Source organism: Platichthys flesus, chromosome 18 (assembly GCF_949316205.1).
Source record: "Platichthys flesus chromosome 18, fPlaFle2.1, whole genome shotgun sequence".
NCBI lineage: Eukaryota > Metazoa > Chordata > Actinopteri > Pleuronectiformes > Pleuronectidae > Platichthys > Platichthys flesus.
The window spans coordinates 17,909,529-17,918,995 of record NC_084962.1 but is presented as its reverse complement, the minus strand read 5'-3'; positions in this window follow the sequence as shown (position 1 = coordinate 17,918,995).

The following is a 9,467-nucleotide window of genomic DNA, read 5'->3' as shown; positions in this document are numbered from 1 at the left end:
GTTCTTTTGGTTGTGAGTCTCCCACTGTACCAGAGCAGAGGGCTGCAGTGGCCCTGTGTAAGAGAGGGAGTGGTCCTGTCATTAATTCAAAACACATGTTAACCCCTCCTGTTAAATTTTTGAGGTCTGCAGCCTCAATATTCAATTGTCTAGATTTACCCTGTTGTTTTAACATAGGCCCTCCACCAAGAATGTGGCCTATCATTTACATGTTTTGCTGTTGCAGTGTACACAACAATTATGATTAACAGCTGGACGTACTGGAAACGACAATCTGTGACTGGTGTAGATTTGACGTTGTGAGTAACTGATCACTTCCCTGCAGCTGGATGACACTTCCACAGAAGTTCTCTCACTCAGAGCTGGAGTGGGACGGGGGGGCTTGTGGGACGTTAGAAACCTGATCTCCAGCAGAAACTTCCTTAAAGAATCCGCCCAAATCCCTGATTCCTGCAGCCCCCATGGCTGTTAGCTGTGAGCACGGAACATTTGCTCTGAGTCACTCGCTGCGTTCGCTACAGAAACCTGAAGCAAAGGGGTCAAATCCCTGATATGAAAAATATGACATCCTGTATTTGCACTGTAGACATCCTTCAATCTGACTGGCACCATTATCAGCACTGTGGTGAGAGAACCCTTGATCACAGTAATATTTGTACATGTGGAACCATAAATCAACAGGGCTTTCGTTGAACCGTTGGAGGACAGATTTGCCGGGACACACGCTACCATAGATCTTAACACGTCCCTCGAAGTGAAATATTGAGGGTATGAGGCGATGAGAGGAAGAGGAAGATGACATGAGCAAGAGGAGGAGAGGAAAGGAGGAGTCTAAATTCACTTAAATCCCATAAATATGACCAATGAATGACGATTGGCGATAGATGCGTATTTGCAGCAAGCTAAAGAAACACCATTTCAATGTTATGATCACTGAAGAGCTCAAATCACTGAATGCAAGTGTCACCTTAGGAACACTTTGGACATTGGATTAAATGGGAAAGTTGTCTCAGACGGCTCAGACACAACTTCTTCATGACCTTTACCGGTCTCAGTATCTAAACCTTGAAATCAGCAGCAGTAACATGCAGTGATTCATGTTCCAGGGCGTCACACAGTCACAATCACAATGAGTATTATGGGAAAAGGGGGCCGGGTACCCAGGCCTGTTTAAATTGGCAGGGATCACCTGTTAATTTTGGTTTGCCCTGCACACCGCACACTAACATGCAAGGCCCACTTTAGAAGGGCTCACAGGAGAGGGATGTTTGGAGCAGCTTAATTATTGTTTTTCTACTAACTATAGTGGTTTAGCATCTCTAATCGTATAGACTCCTGTAAACACCCCTCGTGTTCATTGGAAACTGCGTCAGACGAAAAAAAACCTTGTGTGGTGTCGTCTTTGTCGTGACTCAGGAAAACAGGAGTGTGTTTACTCTGCAGAGTCGAAGCCGTGGCACCGGGTTTAAATTCAAACTGCAGCAAATGGAATTAAAACATGAAGATGTCCGACGTGCACGGAGAGCAGCTCTTCGCTGTGTTGAAGGAAGCGATGTGTGAAGTGTGAGGGGAGGCCATGCTGTGCTGAAGCTGTGTTGGAAAACACCAGGTCCCGCCAGGATAAACCTGCAGCCAGATGTTCCCTCTGCAGCCTCTGCCAGGTCTCACTGACCCAGGTGGAAGATATTTCACCATCACATATTCGTGTAATTTCCCTCAAACCCTCGGGCTCAGCAGCGAGCTGAGGGCTGTAAACTTCATAATTCACCTGTTATTCTTTCCCTGTAAGTCGTTAATGATGGGATGTAACACTCGCTCCCTCTCTCCACATGAAGCCTTCAGGGCTGGCTGGCTGTGAAGTGGATTGAGTAGTTGCGATGTGAACAGAGTTGTGGGTTGTTGCGTGCCGTTGTGTTGTGTTGGCTTGCGTTGGGTGGCGGCATAGTGTGGAGTGTCGTCTGGGGTATTAGTGTGTGGTGGTTGCATGTTCTAGGGGACAAGACGACACAGGCCCTTCTGACGGAATGAGAATCTTGCAGAGTCATGGTCTGTTGGCCTTGTGATGGGCTGGCGACCTGTCCAGGGTGAACGCCACCTCTTGGCCATCAGGATTGGCTTGCGACCCTCAAAGGATAACAGGTGTAGACAATGGATGGATGCATAGATGATCCTAAATCGCCTCCTTCAACATTGAAAAACACGTCTGACAATTTCTGTAACTTTTCCAGAAGTGACTCTCACACGCACATTCATGTGCAGCTGTGGGGAGGTGAGAAGTTTGACTGAGAAAGAAAGTAGGTGTTACTTCTGTCACGTTTCATGCGACTGCCTGTGCATATCTTTGGTATTTAAACACATCCCACTCTGAGGGACGCTGAGACGTGGCCTGAACCCACATCCCACCACTGTGAGTGAGATATTTTGACATTTATTGAACACATACCAAGAGGAGTCAAGTAGTTTCTCATGCAGGATTTAAACTTTGCCAGAACATTTAGCTCCAACAGCCCCAGTGTCACTTCTCGTGATGAATTCTACACAAACACACGACATTACTGTTCCTCTTTGACTGTTTACACTTTTATTAAGATCGACATCACCGGCAATTGAACCCTCTAACTTTTTAGTGCCTGTGTCATTTGTTATTATAACAATTTAATGATGAAGGTCATTTCCTTTTACAGCTTCTCTCTCCTCCTTTAGAACCTTGTGTAGATATTAGGTCTCTTTCTATTCCCCTATAAAAGGATAATATTTCTCCCTAACCCTCTGTCACTTTAGTTCCCGGCTCAGGTCGTGTAATTTCGGTCATAATGACATAAAATCTGCCGGAGATGGAGGTGGCACAGCGAGACATTACCTAACCTGCACCTATAGCACACTCACACACACACACACACACACACACACACACATGCACATGCACATACACACACACAACTTGAGACGTTAGCTAACCGATGACTCGACAGGCCCCCGAAGAGCTCGTTACGTCGACAGCTGTGAAAACACACTAGGCCTTTCACTTTGGCTCAGGTGACTCTTACAGTGTGTGTGTGTGTGTGTGTGTGTGTGTGTGTGTGTGACTGTGTGTGTGTGTGAGGACAGGTATCACACCTGCTGCAGTGTGTGTCGTGACTCAGCAAGAAACTGTGAAAATAAATAGATTGTAAAAACTTTTTTTGCATGAATTTACATGATAAAGATGAAAACATGAATTCCTCTGCAGATGTATAATACAATGAGCCGGAGAGGAGCTGGGGTGAAGGTTTCTGGAGAGAGTTAGGAAATACCACTTCCATTTTGTTCAGTCCTAATATGCTAATCTCCATGCACTAACTCCATTCAGACATTACTTGGTATCAGTCTTGTCATCTTACTCTGTGTGTTTCCAAAAATGTTGAACAAGTTCTTGAAATCAGACATTTCTCTCCTGAATGTCTCTGTGACTTGAGAAAGTGCAGCTGCAGCAGAGACACACCAGAGTTTCCTGAAAGCTCTGCGGTGAGACGCCTCCCTGCCAGAGAGCTGCTGCTTTTGTCAAGTCTGCAAACCTCTCCCAGATATCACATACTTAACGTTTCTTTTACTGAGTACCCAGTGAAGATACATATACAGACTATACTGTGTATGGGAGGATGTGGTGGAGAGCTGAAAGATAAGAAACAACAAACAACCGAATACACGTGAGAATCCAGACACCTGTTTACGTTGAGCACCCCCCCCCGACTCCTGATCTTCCCCCCGGACTGTTTTCCTCAACCAGAAGGAAAAATGACTCGCCTGCAAATCAGCTTCCTCCAGGCGCAACACTGAAATCCAGTTATTTCAATAAGTAACCCCAACATTTAATACAGGGACGAAATCTATTTATTATATTTTTATTTGTTTTTCTTGGCAGCGGGAGGAAAACATTTTTGTTTTATTATAACCATGTGTTTGTGGTCTGGAGTGAATCAAATGAGGAAGATAAGTCGTCAGCCCGAGCTGGAGAACGTTGGCTGATTTGTTCTCCTGCATCACATCTGGCTCATTGATCCATCGCGTCCCATACTGGCTCATAACTGGCTCATTTATTAAATACTTAATTTACATTAGCCAATTCAATGCTTCTTCCTAAGCCTGGCGAGAAATTGTAACGTGAAAAACCCCAGATGCATAAATAAGAAAATCACACAACACCTATCAGGTAAATTGAGAAAAACAAATAAAAAGGTTCTTTTATGAACGACAGAAAGAAATAACTATAAATCGAGACAGGAAGTAAAACGTAATGAACTTTGTTATTGAAGTTAAACAGGTAAAAAATCCAAAGCTTCTTTATTGCAAAACTCATTTAAAACAAACTCCAGAATTAGGTTTAAACGTGGATCATATCCCCAAATAGGTTTTGGTTTATCTGCAGACAGGCTGCGTTTCTGTAAACTCTGAGGATCTTGTCATCACGATGAAACCCGACCCTCTGATCCTCTCTTTTGCAATCAGACATGTTGTTGTTTGTGATCTGCAGTCGCCAAAGCGTCCTTCTTCTCCAGCTTCACCAAACAACCGGTATGAATTCTGCAGCTGAAACTCAGGGATACTGGATATCATCATCGCAGCTCAGCAGCAGCGTGATGGTGGTCTTGTTGTGGGCTGATGGATTTTCTTCTCATTGCTTTTTCCTGTTTGGTAAAACAGGCCAAATAGTGTGAGTCATGCGGGACCCACATGGAAGACAGCTGCGGTGACTGAGAGGACAAGTCATGACAGTTTCTCAATATAAAAAAACAGTTCTTTGGTTGCTGAGGGCAAAAACACATTTGTGTTCTTTGTTACCATCGTATATAAGCGTCCCTCATTTCAACCACGAAACACTTACGACAATTTGTAAACTCTGGATACAGAGAGGCTATGAAATAAAGGAATTTTTATTAACCACTCAGGAATCATTTTTGTGAATCCAATAAGAGACAAAACTTGTTTTTCAAAATTTTTCATGTCAGGTAATCGGTTAATCTTTTGGTCCAAGTTACAAGTGGTGAAACGTTAAAGAAATTCCCTTTGGTCCTGATATATTACATTCTCGAAGCAAAACATGTGTTTTGAGAGGTCACAGTGATGTTGACCTTTGACCTTTGGCCACCAAATTCTATTCAGTTCATCTTTCAGTCCAAGTGAATGTTTGTGCCGGATGTAATGAAATTCCCCTTTGACATTCGGATATATGGCATTCACAACAACATTAAGTCACATGACCTCGACCTTTGACCTTTGGCTACCAAAATCAAATCAGTTAATCCTTGAGTGCAAGTAGACGTTTGTGCCAAATGTGAAAAATTCTGTAAAAGCATTTTGGAGATATCACTTTCACATGGCAAACAATTTGCTCTGTGAGGTCACCGTCACCATGACCTTTGACCTTTGAACACCAAAATCTAAATGGTTCATCCTTAAACCGAAGTGTTTTTACCACATTTAAAGAAAATCCCTCAATCCACTGGCTGCCACCTGCATGGAGCCTTAAAACTACTTTCCAATAGCTAAAGGTCATTCATCACATTTTGAGGAAGTAGTCACTTTCCTTTTCGAACCTTCGGAGCGAACACATTTAACATGTTTTGAATACACTGACAGCTTCATCTATATAAAGCCTGTGTGTGTCTTAAAAAAGATTGTTCCCAGCTCCTGACCCTGAACAGACCCCCGGTTAACCCTCCGGTTTCTGGGCGGAGCCGCGGTATAAAATCCTCCCTCCATTTCCCTCCTTGTCTTTAGAAAAACAGAAATCCAGCTGCTCAGAGTGGAAACTGCAGCTTTCAGGCGCGCGGCTCTCACCTCTGTTTCATATCAGAGGAGGGATGAAGGCCCTCACGTATTTAAATAGCCTCTCCTCGGTGTTATGCAACCGGGCTCCGAACCCTGCTTCACATCCATGTTCCTGCACACTCCAATACCTGTAGGGAGTGAAACCAGCCAGGACAACTGAATTTATCATGTGATGCAATGAATCTTTCGAAGTTCTGTGTAATTTATAAAGAACCAGAACCTTCTGTACCTCGCTGACCTTGCACAGAACCCATCATGTTCTTTGCAACAAATCATTGTTGGACAGAAACGAACAAATTAATAATGTCTATCGATGCTTTTGCAAGTTCATATATACAAAGATACAAAGGGAGTTTACACTGGAATACGTGCCAGGAAATAGTCATATCCTATATTGTGGGTTCGAACCAAGAACTAGATTGACAGATGAAGCCAAAAGCATTTCGATCACCCCCTGGTGGTTGGCTGCAGTACTGGTAATAAATCCTGCCTTCTGCATGTTAGTGGATGGGACATGGACCAAGTTTCTGTCATTTAATCAGATCCAATCACACTGAGGCTTGTTCACCAGTTCAGTTTTCTTTAATTTGTTTTTAACAGGGTGGATGAAACATCATGATGGCAGCTGAGACTGACTCGTGATTGGTCGACGTGTGTGTCTAGCAGGACTTCACTCGGGGCCCAGATGTGCCCACTGTGCAGGATCCAGATGTGAAAGATGGCAGCGTACAAACACAGGGTGTTTAAGCTTCACGTCTGGACAGTGGGCAGACGTGGAGACGCGGCGTCCATCTTTGTAAACAGTCCGTAGTCAGAACCTTGACGTCATTATTATCTTTACACAACGACAATTCATAACAGATGGACATTTAAGAATTACATTTTTAAATTCTAAGATGTTCTCTGATGATTATGATACTCCTTAATTGATCACATTTATAATAAAAAACAAGGAATAATTATTATTTATATAGAATATAGATGCATTACTTTAATTTATCAGAAGATTGTTTCTAATTTAATAGCCAATGGGCTCTTGTTATTTCTTAGTGTTGCGTGTTAGTCGTACCGGAGCAGTAGGTTTCTATTTATCTCCCCCTCTGGTACCAATCCGATCCGATGCTACCAGGAATCGAGAAGATAATAAAGTTTCTGACACCGTAAAGTGTGTGTGTGTGTGTGTGTGGGGGGGCTTTGCTTTTCACGGCTGTTATCCCCATGTGGTCGTCCGCTTGTGAAAGATTCTGCTTTTTTCATTATGTGTTCACTCGTCTGCAGGAACAAACACAATCCACAGCAGAACCAGATGTGACACTCTCAGAACAACATGTACCGCACAGTGTACAATGTTTTGCACATTGATGGTGACGATGATCCTCTTTAGAGAAACAATCGTTTTTTGGGGTCAGAGCACAAACTGTATTGAAAGTTTTTTTTTCGTAAACAAATACATTTCAACACAGATAATTATTTCCATGAGGAGGCCGATTATTGCAGAGCTGTAAATGCGACAGGGCCTTTAAACGTCGTATGCCAGGGGGTCCCGGGGCAATCAGAGATAATTATGGGATGTTTATAATGTCACAAACATGCACGCTCACGCAACCACCCACCTACACAGCACATTCTTACACACACACACTCACGTAAACACAGAAAACACCCCACAAAACTGTCCTGTGAGTCTCTTTGATTGTGAAGAGCTCGAGGAACAATATCCAGAAGAGCAGTTTAGTCCTCAGGATGATCTCCTGTACAGAAACTGATGAAAACCCAGACTGAACCTTTCCCTCTCCATGGAATTCTTCCTGCGATGCATCACACATCACATTTTCCTTCATATTTGAACTCGGTCCTTTGCCGTCCAAACATTCCTGGCTTGCAGGACCTGGCTCCCATTAGCATTTGGAAAGGGTTCACATATTTGTATCTGTGATTGATTGAGAGGGCCTGTTTCCCCCGGAGGACTTACGAGAAACTACTTCCTTTACGGGAGGATTGGAGTAGACGCCGGCCTCAGCTCGCAGCCGGAGAGGCGTCATTACACGTCAGAGAAGATGTGGTAAAAGAATGATCAGGTGTAATTTTGTCGGCACAATAGTGATCGTGGAATGGAGCCGCGGTATCAAGGTCCCACCGATACAAGCACTCGGCCAATCACAAATCAATATCAGCTGTCAATCAAGATGTTTGTCTTTAAATCATCAAATAACTAATAATTAAACTTACAAAATATGTAACTCTTGAACAAACATCAGTTTGTTAAGAACTACTTAAAATGACAGAAAACATCCTTGACAAAAATCTATTTGGATTTTTAGCTTGGTCCGTGTCCCATCCGCTAACATGAAGGAGGCAGGGTGAATGACCCATACTCTAGCCAACCACTAGGGGGTGATCAAAATCTTTTGGCTTCATATTTGTAGACGTTGTAGACAACAGATGCAACATAAACGTGTTCTTCATCTTTCTCAGGTTCTCATTTGTTTACAATCACAACAGAACTGGTGCACGCAGGTTGAACAGCAGTCGCACACATGCTGAAAAAAACAATGACTATAAACACGAGATGAACTGGAAACGAAGGAGAAACATTTGAACTTGCGTGAATAAAGATGGAGACTAGCGCTGACGAAGCAGAGTCCCCACAGTGAACTCATCAACTTGTCAGTTCAACACAAGTGTGTCGTTTGAGGAATTGTTATTAGAACCACAGCTGCTGGTTTTTCCTTCAGCTGTTAAAACTCAACTGGTCACCGGGAGGAAACTGTGATTCTTTAAAACAGCTGAGTTTATATCCAGGAAGTATGAATTTGTTTTAAACATCAGTGAGATGATATTTACTGTGACTGAAACTGAAAGGAATCTCATATCTGTACCATTGTTCTAATCAACTCTGCTAAGGAGGGTGTGTCTGTTTGTGATTGTGAACAAGATAACACAAAAACTATAAAGCAGATTTCCACAAAACCTACTGGAAAAATGGGACATGATCTAATTAAGAACCTTTCAAATTTTGGTATAGATCCAGATTTTTCCACTTTATCAAACATTTCAGCATTGATAAAAGTGGAACTGAATGAAAGTGATAGTTTTAGGGGACTGCTATCTCTTGAGTTGTTATGCATCTGGTGTGGATTAAATCCAATGTGGTGTCATAATGGGACTGTTGGGCCCTGGTGGAAGAATGCACTCCGCTGAGTGACACTTGTTTTCATTTCTTTTAGTCATTCAAACACTTTAAAGTGTGGAAATGATGTGCGATGAAGAATCTGATCCGAGGATGTTGTGATTAAGTTGAATTGGCCTTAATCATTCAACTCCCCAGCTCAGTTATATTATTCTATCCTCTTTACGGCTCTGACAGTTTGTTTGTTGAACAAATTACGAGTATGACATGAAAACCACAAGTGTTCTAACCAAGCTGCCCCCCCTCCCCCCCTCCCCAAGGGACAGCTCGTGTTTGCAGTAGCAGGATTAAATCAGCGGTATTTGTTGGTTCTTCTGACCCAGTTAACGCCCACCTTCCTCATTACTGTAAGGTTGTTTTAAAAGTGATGGATTTTTGACTGGAATCTGGACCACAAACCTCTCATGTGAGACAGAGATAAAATATCTGAGAAGCAGAAAAAAGGTTTAAATGAAAACAGGTTCAGGGA